The sequence below is a fragment of the Cervus elaphus genome, chromosome 5 (assembly GCF_910594005.1).
Source record: "Cervus elaphus chromosome 5, mCerEla1.1, whole genome shotgun sequence".
Lineage (NCBI taxonomy): Eukaryota > Metazoa > Chordata > Mammalia > Artiodactyla > Cervidae > Cervus > Cervus elaphus.
In genome coordinates, this window is record NC_057819.1 from 6,111,354 (window position 1) to 6,128,613 (window position 17,260).

The 17,260-nt window shown below is 51.2% G+C and overlaps 1 long non-coding RNA gene across 1 annotated transcript; it reads right to left on the reverse strand.

Annotated features, from left to right (window-relative positions):
* Positions 1–6,045: 6,045 nt before the first annotated feature.
* On the reverse strand, positions 6,046–16,581 carry LOC122693279. Its single transcript, XR_006340843.1, has 3 exons — positions 16,481–16,581; positions 14,485–14,718; positions 6,046–6,681 (listed from the first exon to the last, which is right to left on the reverse strand). It is a non-coding gene; the product is annotated as an uncharacterized LOC122693279 (long non-coding RNA).
* Positions 16,582–17,260: the final 679 nt, after the last annotated feature.

Below are 17,260 nucleotides of genomic sequence, written 5' to 3' on the forward strand. Positions count from 1 at the left end.
ATGACCATAATTTTGACAAATAGTCCATAATGTTGGATAAATACATCAAATCCTGTACTTTGAGATTGGGAAAAGTTGATAGAAATTCTATAAAAAGAATATAAAATGCTTTAATAGGTCTGCTTTCTATTGCAGCATAATACATATAAATCTTGCCATTGTCATGATTTTTTCATTTATCTTTAAATTTTTTAAATTTTGATTTTTTTCATGAAGTATAGTTGATTTACAATGTTGTGCCAATCTCTGTTGTATAGCAAAGTGATTCAGCCATACACATGTAGACATTCTTTCTACCCTTTTCCAATCAGGCTTATCACCGTGAACCTATGTACAAAACAGAGAGAGTCCTCGACGTACAGAACACACTTGTGGTCGCCAAGGGGAATGTGGGGGGGGAATGGACTGGCAGTTTGGGGTTGGTAGATGCAAACTATTGTTAATATATTGAGACTGGGCAAACAACAAGGCCCTGCGGTTCAGCAGAGGGAACCACACATCCTGTGTGATATTAAGTATAGTTCCCGGTGCTGTTTTCCCATAAACCGTCATGGAAAAGAAGATAACAAAGAATCTTTCCTTTCTGTATTGCTTTTTCTGGTCATCCTTCTTCCCATCTCCCAATCACTTCTCCATTCTTTTGCCCGTTTCTCATTCATGTTTCTGCCTCTCACCGGCACTCTTTCCTCCCCGCCGTCCCTCTGTCTTGCTCTCTCTCCCCCCCTCCCTCACGCCCCTCCCCAACACACTTGTCCAGCAGAGTTCGGAGTTGCCACTCCACTGATGTCCACGTGAGCAGGAAGACACACGGATGCCTCTTTCCTCGATCCAGTCTTAATTCACAGATTCCATGGGGCGCAGAGTGACAGCCTCATGCAAAATCACAAGTCTCCTTCTAGGGAGATCTCCCCGGGGACGGGGCCTCGGGACCAGCAGTGGGTTCTTTCATGCTGGGCGCCCCTGCTTACCTCTTCCTCTTCCTGGCTGACAAATTCCTCCCACTCACCGTCTGCTCCCTCGCAGGCTGGCTGGGGTTTGCTCTCTACTGCCTGTGGAGCCGGCTCCCGGGCCATGAGCACGAATAAGTTAATGTATTTACAGTGACCGCGTTCTTGCTTATGCTGGAGGAAGGGGCCGCTTTGGTTAACCATCTATTACGGAGGCCGCTATTTTCAATGTGTTCCACGTGATTATTCGGCAAAGCTGCAATTTGGCACTTGTTCTGGGCTTGAAGGAATCGCTTCCCCAGAGGTGACCCTCGGCGGGAGATTGCATGTCACCGCGTGAGGAATGGCCGTGGCGGCCGTGATGGGTAGGCTGTCTGCCTCCCCTGACCTCAATCGCTTTCCCCCGGCACGCCTGCTGGGGTTGACACAAAGTGCTTATAATTTCCATCGGCAGGCAGTGGAATGATAATGGGGTGCTGGGCCTCCACTGGTTGGCCAGGGTACGAGCCCAGGGGTCCTGTCGGGACTGGCCATCATAAGAGGGACAGAGCGAGGCTGTGGTTAAATTACAAGATGCCCAGGACTTCCCCAGTGGTTAAGTCCAGTGGTTAAGACTTTCTCCTTCCAGTACAGGGCGGGTATGCGATCAATCCCAGGTCTGGGAGCCAAGATGCCACGTGCCTTGCGGCCAAAAAGCCAAAACATAAAACAGAAGCAATATTGTAACAAATTCAATGAAGACTTAAAAACAAAAAATGGTCCATATGAAAAAAAAAAAAAAAACTTACAAAAAATTAAAAGATGCCCTGGGAGTGGATGCGTGCTTAGTCTTTGTGACCCCATGGACTGTAGCTCGCCAGGCTCCTCTGTCCATGGGATTCTCCAGGCAAGAATACTGGAGTAGGTTGCCATTTCCTCCTCCAAGGGATCTTCCCGATCCAGGGATCGAACCTGGGTCTCCTGCATTGTAGGTGGACTCCATACTGTCTGAGCCACTATTCAGAGGGCTGGCTCTTAGGAGACTGTAGCGAGCGGGCCAGGCAAGGGGTAGGTCTGGAGCACCTACTATGCGCTCAGCATTGTGCCAGGCTCATGCAGGGGTCCTCCCATGTAGCTGCCAGTGGCCCCGTCAGCCTGCTGCCTGATGGGCAGGAAGAGATGGTGTGGCCTGGTGGCCACAAACCCTGGCCCTGTCCTCATCTTCCAACACAGCCACCCCGGAGCCCTGTGGCCCCGCGGAAGCGACTTGAGCACACTTATGTCCCAGCGTGTAAAGGAGACAGGGTTCGGGTTAGGGTGACTTGGCGTTAGCTTAGTGTTCTCTCCCAGGGTCACCTTGAGCCTCTAGTGAACCAAGATCACAAAGTGCTTAGCACAGGGCCAGGCATGGAGCAAACCCTACAGAAGCGCGGTTGTGTCATTGATATTGTTGCTGCTATTGCTGCTCAGGAATAAATGAAGCAGGCTCCCACTGGGCGAATGAGAAATCCTAAATGCTGAGACATGGAGGAACCTGTCACCAGGTGCAAAGTCCTCAGGAGTTGGAACCAGGGATAAAAAACTGGCTCACGGACTTCCCTGGTGGTCCAGTGGTCAAGAGTCCACCTGCCAATGCAGAGGACACGGGTTCAATCCCTGGACTGGGAAGGTTCCACATGCCATGGGGCGACTAAGCCCGTGAGCCACAGCTACTGATCCCACGCGCCCCAGAGCTCACGCCCCACAACAAGAGAAGGCATCGCCCCGAGAAACCCCCACACTGCAGCTAGCGAGTAGCCCGCGCTCGCCTCAACTAGAGAAAAGTCCATGCAGCAGCAAAGACCCAGCACAGCCTAAAGTAAATAAATAATGTTCTCTTAAAAAAAAAAATCCTGCTCATTCACATTCTAATTCCCTTGCCAGGGGCCCGGCCCTTCTGAGATTTCTTTCCCTCCCTCTTTCCTTCCCCTCCTTCCCCTCTTTCTACTCTCCCCTTCTTTCTTCCTCTCTATTAACTATTAGGGGATTCCTTGGTGGCTCGGGTGGTAAAGAAACCGCCTACAATGCAGGAGACCTGGGTTCAATCCCTGGGTCAGAAAGATCCCCTGGAGAAGGGCATGGCTACCCACTCCAGTATTCTTGCCTGGAGAATCCCATGGACAGAGGAGCCTGGAGGGCTGCATGCAGTCCATGGGGTCACACACGACTGAGAGACTAACCCCCACACACACTTTAACTGTTAATTTTCCTATTAAATCATGAAACACACTGGGGACCTGGCCGTGGGAAGGACCCCGGAGAACAGCAGCCGGGGACGTCCACCGTCACCCTTGGCGTGTGTGTGATACAGCAGGTGCTCAGGGCCCACCAGACTCTGAGTGTCTTAGGTCTAGACATCCCCTGGAGTAGATCACTCCCTTCTCTGGGCCAGAGTTCCTGTCTCAGAACATGCCAGTCCAGCTGCCCGAATACTGGGTCTTCCTGGCCTCAATCCTATCTCTACCCAGTGATGGCAGAGTCACCGTCTGCCAGTCACCTGCTCCCTGACCCTGGACCTCAGGGTTCCCATTGACAGAAACTGCCTCAAGGGGATTGTGAGGTTAAAGGAGGAAAGGAATGCTCTCTGGGACACAGAGGGGGAACATTCTTAGCATTTCCAGGACTGAAAGGTCGGGCTGAATCCTGGTGTCCAGTCAGATCATAACCTGTGGTCTTGTCTCACCTGTCCACTCTGAGACGCCTCCCAGCCACGTGGATAAAAAGAGCAACTCTTCTCGGAAACCCAGACCTGACCATATCTCTCTCCTCCCCACACACTTACTTTGAATTTCCCCAGAAGCCAACATGGAGGATTCAACAGCAGGGAGTGTTTTGGGAAAGGAACCCCAGGGTGTTCACTTAGGGGAATGAGGAACTGAGGTGGGTCAAAAGGGTATATCATAGAGCCAGTTATCACAGAGGGTGGCTGGAGCTTGATCCTGCAGAGAAAGTCTAGAAAACACCATAAAACACAAGCTTCAGCATCATCTCACTGGAGGAGTGAGGGGGCTTGGGTATTAACACACCATTTCTCCAGAATGAGGGCTGTTCTGTGTTGGGGTTGATGAATTAACTCTTGAGCACTTGTAACCTGTGCCGTGGATCTCTGGCACAACCCCTCAGACCCAAAGATGCCTGCAGCAGCTGGCACAGTGAGTTGATAAGGTCCAAGGGATGCAGGGAGGTTCTGAGAGAGATGCTCTGCTGGATCCCCTCTGCGCATGCAACCTCCCCTAATTCTCCAGGCTGCGTTAATGTCTCGTCTCACGCTGTTACGTGCCCCTGCCTCTCGTGTCACGCTTCCTACCACTGTGTTTAACTGTCTGTTTATTTGTTCACTTGCCCCCATCCTGTGTTCCAGCTGTGAGCTCCACGAGACAGGGCTGTGTCTCATTCAACTCTGCATTCCCAGAATAAATGTTCAACCTTAAAAAAAATAATAATAAATGAGTCAGTGGAGATGGGAGCAGGCAGGGGCCCAGGGGCCCTCAGGAGAGAGCAGATTGTGTGAGAGGAGAGCCACACAAGGAGAGATGCCAAAACCCTTGTAGGTAGCAGACGTCGCCAGCTGCCAACACGAGGACACTTTTCTCCAGATTCACCCCAGTTCTGACCATCAACAACCCCACACCCAGCCCCGTTTCAGGAACAGGAGAAGGGGAGCCGCACCCTTATTAAAATCAAGGCCTTTGCTCACTGTGAATGGGAACAGATGAATCTGAGATCATCTTTGGCAAGAAATGCTGGGAAGCCGAATGCTCCTTTTTGGATCTCGACGGCAGAATCGAGAGGGATGGCCCTTGCCCAGCACTCTGCTGAGGGGAGTGTTTATGTTCAGAGCACCTTGGCCAAGATGCCCAGGAGATGGGAAGTGATCACTTCCTGTTTCAACACTTCCTGTGGAGCAGGAAGTGGAGGGAAAGGTACAGGAAGTGAAGAGAGATGTACAGGGAAGATATTTTTTTTTTTCTTCACAGCAGGCTTGGCTTGTGGATTCAGGAAAGTTCTCAGTATTTTCCGTCCTGAGATGTTAAGAACGCAGGACATGTGTCCCTTACTAGGTCTTAGTTGAGACACCTTCTCACCTCCCAGTGTTGCAAGGACTTTGGGGGCAAAGAAAGGAAAAAGATAGACGAACATGGAGGCAAAACCAGGGAGTTCAAGGAGCTCCCAGACCCTTCAGAGATGGGTGTTCCACAGCAACCTGCCATACCTCCTAGCAAAGTTCCCTTCCCGCACCTGTCAGAAGCCGGCAGCACGACTCCTTCACTCTTAGCAAATTCAACACACGGCTACCCAAGTTTTTCCCTTTGTGAAATGAATCCCCTATGGCAATCATGGAACAAGCAAAGCAATCTGGTTTTACAATGGATTTTATTTTCGAGTAACTGTTTCAAAAGTAAGGTTTGTGATTTAGCTAACAAAGACTTAATAAGACCTATGTTCCAGACATTGTTCTAAGTGCTCTGCCAATTTTCATTAATTCTTGTAACAACCCAATGAGGTCGATAGTGTGTTTACTCCCATTCTACAGATAAAGAAACTGAGGTGTGCAGAAAAGAGGCAACTTGCTCAAGGCCAACCAGCTAGTAGTTCTACAAACCTGATGCAAACCCAGGCTGCTCAGGACAGAGACCATAGTCTTGACTCATGCATTTTTCTGCATCTATAAGGGATGAAGGAAACTGACTGGTCCCTGGCCAGGGTGGAAAGAACCATGCTGCTATTTGTCACCAAAGGACCTTTTAACAAGAATGGTCTGCTCTGGGCCCTCCCACCTTCTGGAGTTTATAATTTGGGAGACTTGGACCTCCTGGAATCTCTAGCCTCTAGCATGGAGGATGGTACCCTGTAGATGCTTAAGGAAGGATTTGTGGAATGAATGTTGGGTCAGTAAGAGAATGCGCATGTGTGCTAAGTCGCTTCTGACTCCTTGCGACCCTAGGAACTGTAGCCCATCAAGCTCCTCTGTCCATGGGATTCTCCAGGCAAGAATACTGCAGTGGGCTTCCATGCACCCCTCCAGAGGATCTTCCCAACCCAGGATCGAACTCACATCTCTATGTCTCCTGCATTGGCAGGTGGGTTCTTTACCACCAGCGCCACCTGGGAAGCCCCAGTAAGAAAACGCACAGGTGAATTTCTTAGCAGTGATGTTAGCTGCTCACAGGGGATGCATGCAGGCAGAGAGCAGAGGGAAACAGGCTGTTCTCTGAAAGCTCAGGTCAAACCCTTCCCTGACCTTGACAATCTTCACCTTTGCCTCTATTATCTGGGAAATTCCACATGGAGACTCTAAGCGCCTCAAATGTAAGATCCACATCTGCATTTATCACTGGATGCCCAATACCTGGCCCAGTGTTAGGCTCCTAGAAGGACAATCACCATGGCGAATCCATGAGCAACTGTGAGTGAATGAATGGATGGTTGCCCAAGAGAGTAAATATACATTCCCTACTCTGACAAGGGCCAGCTCAGCGGCTCCCAAACTTGTTCCAACATGTGAATTGCTTGGAACATGACAGACCACATCAGAAGTGTGTGATGAGGTCAGTCACACCTAAGGCAGGTCTTGACGGGAGGAGGGCCCAGGAATCTGCATTGCTGACAAGGTCCCAGGTGGTGCCGCTGCTGCTGGTATGGGACTCACTCTGAGAACCGCTGGTCCAGCAGCCTTGCTCACTGGTTCTCCATCTTGGTTGCACAATGGAACCACCTGCAGTAATTAAAAACCAAACAAAACTCTGATTTCCTGATCCTTTCCAGAGATTCTGACATAACTGATCAGGGATTTAGCTAGAATTCATCTCCATTAGGCATTTTTTTAAAAAATTATATTTATAGCACTTTTATTCATAATCCCCCCAAACTTGGAAGTAACCAAGATAACACAAAATTATAAATCAACTATACTCCAATAAAAAAAAATTTAAAAGAGGAAGCAACCAAGATTCTCTCCGTAGTTGAAGAGATAAATAAACTCTGGTATATCCACACTGTAGACTATTATTCGGCACTAAACATAAACAAGCTATCAAGCCATGAAAAAAATATGAAAAAAAACCCTTAGATGTACACTTATACGTGAAAGAAGCCAATATGAAAAGACTTCATACCATATGATTCCAACTATTTAACATTCTGGAAAAGGAAAAAAACTTATGGAGACAATAAAAAGATTGGTGGTTGCCATGGATTAAAAGAGAAGGAGTAATAAACAGGAAGAGCACAGACGATTTTTAGGGCAGTGAAAATAATCTGTATGAGATTATAAGAATGGGTATATCGTTATAAACTTTTCCAAACCCATAGACTGTACAAACATCAAGAGTGAATCTTAATTTGAACTATGGACTTTGGGTGATAGTTAGGTACCGCTGTAGGCTTCTCAACTGTAAGAAGTATTCTATCCTGAGGGGGGATGTTGATGGTGGGAAAGGTTATGCATGTGTGGGGGCAGAGAGTATTATGGGAACCCTCCGTGTTTCATTAAATTTCAGCATCGGGCATCTTGATTTTTAAAAGCTCTCTGCATTATCTGAAGGTGCAGCACCAGAGGGAAACCTTTTCTCGTGGCTTCACGGGTAGGTTGAAGGGCTCAAGGGTGGCTTAGTTCCGCCCCGAGGGCCTCCACTTCTGTGTGCCCTGGGTGCCCCCCAAATCCAACCCCGCTCCGAGAGCTGATGTTTGTTTCCTGACGCTGTGTGTCCTCGTTCAGCCCTTGCCCATCTCGTTCACTGAGACGTCTATTAAGAGCAGATGCTAAACCATTTCCAACAGGCCTTGAAGCTAATGCTTTGCCGAATGGATTCAGAAGGGCCTATTTCTTTGTGCGCTGAGAAAGAGAGTGAATTAATGCTCGATGAAAACCTCCCGAGAACCAGAGTCAGGGCTGGCGGGGTAAGCGGGGAGTCTGGTGGCTAAATCAACAGTTATAAACTCGCCCAGTCATTTTTCATTATTTGGTACATTGGAAAGATATTTTCCTTTTCAAATGCAGTTGGAAATCTGTTTGGTCAAAAGTCGGTTGGAAACCTCATCACCATTGCCCGTGAAAACTTGCAGCCTCTGTCAGGGGATGGAAGAAAAATGGCCTAGGTCCCCAGCAGACGTCGAGGCGACGGGGCCACGAAGGGGCGTTACGAGGCTGCTTTGGGCAAAGCCTGTGCGATTTTTTAAAAATATTGCCCAGGGGTCCAGACTTCTATGTGGACCTGCACAGATGGTGGTTTAAGCTATGGATTTGGAAGGCTAAGCTACACATCTCCTCTGGTTTCTAGAAGAGATCTAATCCAGGTTCTGACTGCTCACACTCCGTCTTCATGGGGACCTTTTCCGAGCTGAGGGGTGAGCTCATTAAAACGTGCACCCCAAGAAGCAAATAGAAACCTAGGTGGGTTTCGCCTGCATGGCTGCAGGGGACTGAATGCTCCAGTGCAGGTGCTAGTGTTTGAATGGGCGGCTGTTCCTGACTGATGGCCACCGTCAGAGGGAAGTCTCTGAACTAGGAAACAGATACCAGTTTGAGCCACAGCTCTGCCTGCTCTGGGCTGTGTGACCTCAGATAAGTCACTGCGCATCTCTGAGCCCCATTTCTCTTTTTCGTGAAAAGGAGAGGGTCAGAGTTACGGCAAGGTGTTCCTGAGAAGGTGGGTTTGCGCACACCTGGCACTTGCGCTGGACAGCAAAGGATGCCTGGGAACCTGAACGAACCTGAGCTGGGGTCATGGGGTCAGGGGAAAAGGAGAAGGAGGGGGAGGGAGAGGGAGGAGGAGGGAGAATGAGTTGCAGAGAGAGAAATAGAGCAATGATGGCTCTGTGAGACCGGGGACGCTCCAGGGGGCAAAGATCTGAGTCATCCAAAAGGCTGGGTTCGGCGGAGGTCCCAAAGGTGCTGCCTTCCGTGGGAGCTGGGCTGGGTCAGCTTCCCCAGAGGTGTGATGCTAGGCGCCAGGGTTCCTGAGAGTGGAGAGGCGGGAGACTGTCTCAAGAGTCCAGGGCCGTTGGGCACAGCCTGCTTGTAGTAGTCGGTTACTGCATTGAGTTCCAGGCTAGCGGGATCAGAAACAGGGGCTGCTTCCTATCATATTAGACACAGTCCACACAGGACATCTGCAAAAAGGAAACCCCTTCTTCAAGCCCTGCCCCAGGATCTGTGACTCTATAAGGCCCTTATGCAGTCAGCAACCTGAATAGCTATACTTGGCATCCTTGCTTCTTGCAGCCTTCTGCTTATTCCTTCTGAGCAGTGAATGAAACTGCCTCCCAGGGTCATCCCCTTGCCTCCATCACATCCCCCTCTAACCCTTTCCCTGTATTAATTTGCTTAGGCTGTCCCCCCTCTGAGTTAAACGTTCTATCACCATTGAGAAGAAGACCCAACTACACTCCAAGGTTGGATATTTGTTCAACAAATATGCTACAGCAAACTGAGTGGACAGAGTTCCTGCCCTCAGGGAACCTGACTGAATGTTAGAGGTTGGGCTTGTGATGCGGCTCTGGCCCCAGGCTCTTCTTCAGCCCACATGTAAGCCAATGCCAAATCTCAGGAGACCGTACCTCCAATCTCCCAGGTATTCAGGCCCAAATCTTGGCCTCATGACTGACTCCCACTTCTCTAGTGGAGGAGCCTCCCTGCCTCTTCCAGCTTCCAGTGGCCCCAGGTACTCCTTGGCTTGTGACCACGTCCCTCCAGCTTCTGTCTCCTTTTCTGGGCTGTGTGTCTCCTCTCCTTCTAATAAGGGCACCAGTCAAGGACTTACGGCTCACTCTTATCTAGTATGAATCCTGAGTCCTTGACTGGCATGCTTATCTTCTCAGATGGTAAAGCATCTGTCTGCAATGCTGGAGTCCCGGGTTCAATCCCTGGGTCGGGAAGATCCCTTGGAGAAGGAAATGGCAACCCACTCCAGTACTCTTGCCTGGAGAGTCCCATGAACAGAGGGGCCCGGTAGGCTACAGTCCATGGGGTTGCAAAGAGTTGGACATGACTGAGCGACTTTACTTACTTACTTACTTATCTAATCTACTATAGGGGACTTTGCTGGTGGTTCAGACGGTAAAGAATCTGCCTGCAATGAAGGAGACCTGGGTTCAGTCCCTGGGTCAGGAAGATGCCCTGGAGAAGGGAATAGCAACCCACTCCAGTGTTCTTGCGTAGAGAATCCCAGGGACTAAGAAGCCTGGTGGGCTACAGTCCTTGGGGTCACAAAGAGTCGGACACGACTCTTTCACTTTCAACTAACACTTTCACTTTCTAATCTAGTATGACCTCCTATTTATTATTACCCCATTTTTGAATAAGGTCACATTCTGTAATTCCAGGCAGATGTGGCTTTTGCTGGGATTCAACCAATAATAAATTGTAGGGATACCTTCTACGGGCAAGTCAGTCAGCTCTGGATTATCTTTGCTGATGCCCTGATATTTATAATCACCAAGAAGTCAAGGGAAGTGAAAGTGTTAGTCGTGTCCTACTCTTTGTGACCCCATGGACTGTAGTCCTGCCAGGCTCCTCTGTCCATGGGATTCTCCAGGCGAGGATACTGGGGTGGATAGCTGCTCCCTTCCCCAGGGGATCTTCACAACCTAGGGACTGAACCCACATCTCCTGCATGGAAGGTAGATTGTCTACCATCTGAGCCACCTGGGAAGCCCATAATGACCACAATTATGTGTATAAAGCACCTACCATATGCCAGGCACTGTTTTAAGCATTTACACATACCCCAATTGATCTTTAAAATATTTTTAATGGCTCCATTAGCTGACGCATTCATCCGATTTTACAGATGAGAAGACCGAGGACTACATGATGATTTGCCCAAGGTCCCCCAGCTCCTAAGGGTTTCCCAGCCGCTGTCAGCACTGACCACAAGCCCTGACACGCGTGCCAAGGCCACGTCTTTCTCTCTTGAGCCTGGCGGGCAGCAGGCAGGGCTGTCACTTGTCCCATGGCCCACAGGAGCCAGGAACTGCCTGGATGGAGGGAACAGACTCAAAGACCTGGGTGCAGAGCCCCCCGGGGGGGGCGGGGACATCGCCACCCTTCGGGCTCACTGCCCACGCCAGGCCATCCTCCCAGGCGCGTTCCCCCCGTCGCCGCTGCCTTGGCCAGGCGTAGGCAGCCCGCAAGTAAACAGTGTCTGAAACCTATTCTCATTAGGCTAATTTACGAATAAATTACCATATTCAATGGCCTTATTTTTACTGCTCGTTAACAGGCCCATGATAGGATGATAATTACGGGATTTTAAGTGCCTAATGGCAGCTGGGGCGTCAAAAGCAGTTTTTACGAATCTGTTTATGGCAGCGAAGGTGACAGGAGGGGAGGGACATTGAAATGTTGAAATCACACTTTGGGAAAAAAAGCTTTAATTGTTGAGTATTTATTAGAGAGGAGGGAAGGCTGTAATTTAAAAAATGAAACTCTGAAAAACAAAGGAAATTAATTAGTCTCCCCCCCCACCCCCACCCCCCATCCAGCGCCATGACCTTCAGGGAATGGGCCAGGGGCGGGATCCCACGAGAGGGGTGCCAAGTTCAGGGGCGAATCTGGGCTGAGTCCTCCCCTCCTGGCTTCTGCAGCCCCTGCAGAGAAGAAATCCCCAAGGCCCTGGGGGCGTCCTGGGAAGTCTGACCCTCTCTGCCTGGGCTGGAGGCCCTGCTGATGGAGATCCAGGGAAGGATGCAGGAGAAACATAAGGGCAGGAAGAGCAATAGGGCTTAGCATCCTTTAAACAGTGATAGTGTGAGCCACTCATTCATCCTTTCATCTCGATCACCACCGTCATCAAACCTCCTCTCTTCCAGTTCCCCTGCTGAATTTTCCACGTGTTATTTCACCCAACGCTTGCGAAAATGTTAAGAGCTGATAGTTATTCTTAACATCCACTGAGGGTGCCCCGTATGCTTTCTGTCTAATAACTCCCCTTACACGTCACAATAGATCACCCCACGGGATTGGCACTCTTGACATCCCCCACTTTATAAAGGAAGAAACTGAGGCACAGAGAGGGGAAGTCCCTCGGGCAAAGTCACACAGCCAAGGCTGAGCTCTGCGATCAGGTCCCGTGTCTTTTATCACCTCCCTCTCCTTGAATCTGAATCCTGACGGTGGGAGGGGTTTCAGGGCCCCATGTAACAGAGGAGGGAGTGGAAGGAAGTTGAGAGAAGGGAAGCCAGCTGCCAGGGGTCACAGCGCCCGAGTCGCAGCCCTGAGACCAAACTGGCAGCTGACTCACCCTGACCCGGGACTCCTGAGAGGGGAGATGGGCGGGTGCAAGGCTGACCAGGACATGATGCCTGGGTCCAGGAGGAGCTGTTTAGAGGCCACTTCCCTGGCTCCGTGGGTGCTTCTGGTGGCTCCCCCCATCTCCTGCCTGCACCCACCCTGACCCCAACCTCCTCCTGACCAGCCCTGGCTCCTCAGCCCCTTGCCACCGGCCGGAGCCACCTCGCCTCCTCCGGTTTTAGTATGCAGGCCTCGGAAAACAAACACGCAGCAGCCTGACAGTGGGAATAAATAGCGCCGCGATGTTGATTAGCATTTGATCCCAGCTGGGGCTCTGGAAGCTAAAGTACTGGAATGTCTTGGCAGTTTTTTAATGCTGAATAATTTGATTAGATCAGTGACTGAGCCTGCTGCTCCTGGTGAGATAAACCCTCCCCCCATTGCAGGGGAGGGAGGGAACACATCCCCGCCCCCGCCGCCCCCCCCCCCACTTCACTGGGCCCCTTCCACCCTCTGCTTCCTGCAGCCTCTCTCCCCATCTTTCTTGCCGTCTTTCCGTCTCTCTCCATCCCCCTCTCCCCCTACCTCCTCATCTTGCTCCCTCTTCCTTCATCTCTCCAACTCCACCCGCCCCCCCTGCCGACCCCCAACCCGCCCCCTCCTTTTATGAAGCCTTAAATACATCATTTAATCAACTCTACAATTTCAATTTCGCACCGTTGTCAGCTCGAATGTCTGATGAGGTGGTGAAGACCCCACAGATTGTGGGCAGGGGTGACAGGGCCACCGGGTCTCCTCCACGCCCCCCCAGTCACCACCACCCCCTCCTTCAAAGAGCTCTCAGCCTCCGCCCCACCCCCTCCCACCCCCTCCCCAGCCAGCCCAGGAGCCTTTCCAGAAGGTTCTGTTTCGTACATGGCAACTGTCAGTCAGTCGCGTAAGTTGTTTCTCTTGTCACCCGTGTGAAATTACCAGACTGGCCTCGTTATCCGCTTCCCCCAAATTTGGAGGCAATGTTTCTGTTTCAAGGCTCCTGCTCTCCATTTAAAACAAAAATAACAGGTAGAGGAGCAGTGGGGGAAGGGAGATGACAGCTGGGGACGACCCAAGGCAAGATGGATTATCTGGGTTTTTTCGCCAGAGACCTGTATAGGCAGTCCTTTGCTGACCTGACCCTGATACAGAGCCTGTCTTCCCTCAACACTGTTTTTCCAGCCCCATGTGACTCTGAAACATGTGTCCTCCCACCATCCCCATCACCTTCATCTCCTCTGCACCATCCCAGAGGCAGCGCTGCTTTAACAAAAAAGTAAGGAGAGCAAATGGAAGGAAGGAATGGGGAAGGCTGAGTTCTCTGCAGATTCGATGACAGGCACTTCTCCAGGGCTCCCCATGCGGTGCTGCCTGAACCCCGGGAGCCACCAGGAAAGGGTGTGTGTTCTCACCAGCGCCACCGCAAAGCCATCTGACCTCCTTCTCCATCCACTGCCGTCATCTCATCACCGGAGAGTCCGGCCCCAGCTTTATGTATTTTTCTCAGATGGATTCAGAAATGGCTGGGGGGAGGCACTTCCCAATAATTGAGGGCTGGCTTTGTCGGGAAAAGCCACACTTGGGGCTCAAAGTGTCCTCAGGCTGCTGTGGGTGGAATTAAGCTGAACTGACTCTGTGTGTGTGTGTGTGTGTGTGTGTGAGACAGAGAGAGAGAGATGGAAACATGAGTTGGAGGGAGCATTGAAATGGATCCAGGTTTTTTTTACTGCTGTGCGACCTTAAGAAAACTGAGAGCCTCTCTGAGCCTAAATATCCTCATTTGCAAAACAGGGACAGTAAGAAAACCTACTCCATCCTGCTCACAGGGAGTGCATGACTCAAGTCCTTAGGAGCAAAAGGAGATGAAGTTGGGGACCCCCTTCGCACCCCCTCCCATCCTGCTGTGAACATAGTATAATCACTGTGGTCTTAGCCGTTTGCTGACCCATGGGAGGACCCGTGCCCACCTTCCTGCTGCGTGAGCTTAGTCCAGCCTGTTCATCTCTCCAGGCCTCAGTTTTCCTATTGGCAAGGGCTGTAAAATGGGAATATTCGTGCCTACTTGCCAGGTAACAGGTGAGGCCTGAATCAAACATGCCTGGTGCTTCTGGCTCCTTGCCTCACACCGCCCCCCACCCCCCATCTCCTCTTCCAATTTTTCCCTACAGGCATTCAAAGGGTTCTTTGGGCTTGCCTTTGCTAATGGAGCTTTTCAATTAGCTTTCCTGTTAGAAGATAAACTAGGGTTCACACCTGCAAGTTGAAGGGCAGTCTCCTTGAAGCTGGCTTCATTGCAACGTGTGTCCATGTTCCTGGTGCCCAGGACACAGAGCCAGGCCCAGAGCAGGAACTCAGTGAGTGAACGAATGAATGGATGGATGGAAACCCCATCGGCAAGCCAGTGCCTTGTCTTGTTCTCCACGGGACCCAGCCTTGTCTTCCCCACGTGGCATTCTGAAGTCCCAGAACACAGGCACCTACAAGAAACTGGGAATAAAGGGGTTTGATCTGCACGCCGCAAACACCTCTTGCAAAAAGACGAATATATATATAAAAAAAAAAAAGCCAGTTCCTTCTTTGGGGGAAGAGAAGGCGTCAAGACATGTTAAATGGTTAGGAAGAAGGCGGCTGCTTGTTTTCCTTCTGCCTTTTGCAGGCTGGAGGGGAGTTTGGGGGGGGGGTGTTCATTATTTTTCGGCGCTCTGAAGGCAGGTGAACGGGAAAGGCAAACTGCAGCCTGGCACCGGGTTCGGTGGCTTTGAAAAATGTAGGGCTCTCAAGGCAAGGGAAGGGTTTGATGCAATTTAAAAAAGACAGACTCCCACACCTCTCAGATCCATATGTTTTCATGCAGATCTAGGGCGCTACCACGGGCTTTGCAGCCTTGCCCGGCTGTTCTGCTGGTGCTTGGAGGACCCGCGGCTCTCAGCGCAGGAGGCAGACGGGCTGAGCAACCACCCGGGTGGGTTCTAGGTGCCAACAGCAGACTTCGGGCCTGGCTGTGGCTGCAAAACCATGACACAGTGCCATGCAGTGCCCAGCGTGTGCATGTAATCAGCTTGCCGCTGTCTGGGGGAAGGTAAGAAGCTGGACTTTTTTTTTTTTAAGTGAATCAATCGGATGGTGTATGTAGATGGACGAGCACTAAGGCAGTCTGGGGCTTTGACTGCTGCTGGTCACTTCCCTCTGTAACAGGGTCAGCCCACCACCGCCTGTGGGCTTTGTTTTCTGTCTCAAGTGGCATTCCTAGTGCAATAAACACGTGTGTGGCAAAAAAAAAAAAAAAGTTCAGGAACCACCTGAGCTTGTGAAACACCAGTTCTTCTAATCCCCTTCCCTCCCTCCCTCCTTTCCTGCCCTCCTTCGCTCCTTCCTTCCATCTTTTCACCCTGCTTTCTGCTTCCCACTTCTTTCTCCCCCCTTCTCTCTTGCTCCCACCTTTCCACTTCTTCATTCAACCAATAATTTTTAAACACCCAGGAATCACGCAGCCATTAAGATGGACCATGTCCCTGTCTATATGTAACCGGTAAACAAATGAACAAGCAAGTTAAGTTCACCTCATGACCAGTGCTATGAGGGAGAAAGCCCTGGGTGACAGAAGGGAGAAGGATGGGGAGAGGAGAGGAGGACCACTATAGGGAAGGTCTGGAGAGGCTCCCTGAGCAGCGGGGACATTTCCCCTACCCCCCTGCACCGGGAGGTCAAACCAGCCTTGCTTCTCTAAGTTTGAACAGATTCAGTAAGAAAGTTCTTGACTGCAGGACTTGTCAGAAGCTTCAGCGCACAGACACGCCTTTGCAGTTTTGACCAACGCGAGAACCACGGTGTCTTTGGAAGCCCTGTGTTAAGAAGCAGCTGGACGGGCGTGTCTTCCACGGAGGTCTGTGGGGACACCCCAGACCGCGGCCTTTGCTCTTCAGTGGCCTGACCCTCGTATCACCCCGAACTCAACCCGGCAGCCCGGCAACCACCGGCTCTCTTTGTTTCCCCTGGGGCCGCCCTCAGGCTTGGCGCTGACTCTCTGCGTCTCAGGCTTCTCCGTTCTCATGATGTGCTGAGGTCGGAAGCCTCATGAGCCCATTTTACTAAGAAGACAGCTGAGGAGCCCCGGGTTTCCCCGCACGGCCCGAATACGAATCCCGTCTCTCCAGCCGCGTGCTCGCCCGGCCCCGCCCTGCCCACCGCTGCTCAATACTCTCCACCGCTGTTCTCCCTTCCGGGGGAAACAGGACAAACCCTAGCTCACCTCTGAGCCTTTGTTTCTGCTTCTTCTCCACACCCCCGCACCTGAAAAACTGTCCTGGAAACGGAAATTGCTAGTTTCCAACCCTGGGTGCACGTTAGAACCTTCTGGAAAGCTTTTTTAAAAATGCTGATGCCCAGGCCCCGCCCCCAAAGGCATTACATCAGACCCCCCGCCCCGGGGCTGGATCCTATACCGAGCATTTCTGAGCTCACTGGTTGATTCCGGTTTTGTCTCCAGGATGGAGAACGCGAGCGCCTCTCCCACTTCCATTGTCCTTCATTTATCACGGTTTCATCTCAGACGTGTCGGCCTCGGGGAGACCCACGTGTAAAGCCGTGGCCCCGCCCACAGCCGTTCTCCACCATTTGCGGGGTTTCTGTTCTTCTGAGTGCCTATCACCATCGGCAGCTTCCTTGCCTGGTCATGCATTGTCTGAGCCTCGACCCCAACCTGGACATGAGCTGCTGGGGAGCAGTGGTTGCTGGTTCACTTTGGCACCCCCAGCCCCGAAGCAGTGTCCACCCCCACGCAGTAGGCGCCCTTAAATTTCTGTTGACCTATAAAAGGTTCGGAGAGGTTAAGCTACTTTCCTAAGATGTCCCAGCCGGAACTTGGGATTCATGCCCAGAAAGCCGCACCCGCGGCGTTGCCAGTCACTGCACGCCACCCTCCTTCTGTATTCGGGAAAACTGAAGTCTAGGGCAAGAGCGTACCCTCAGCCTCTGGCAAGGTCTCAGGTGCCCTTCGGGACAGAGCCTTTGGCCCATCAGCAGAAGCCCA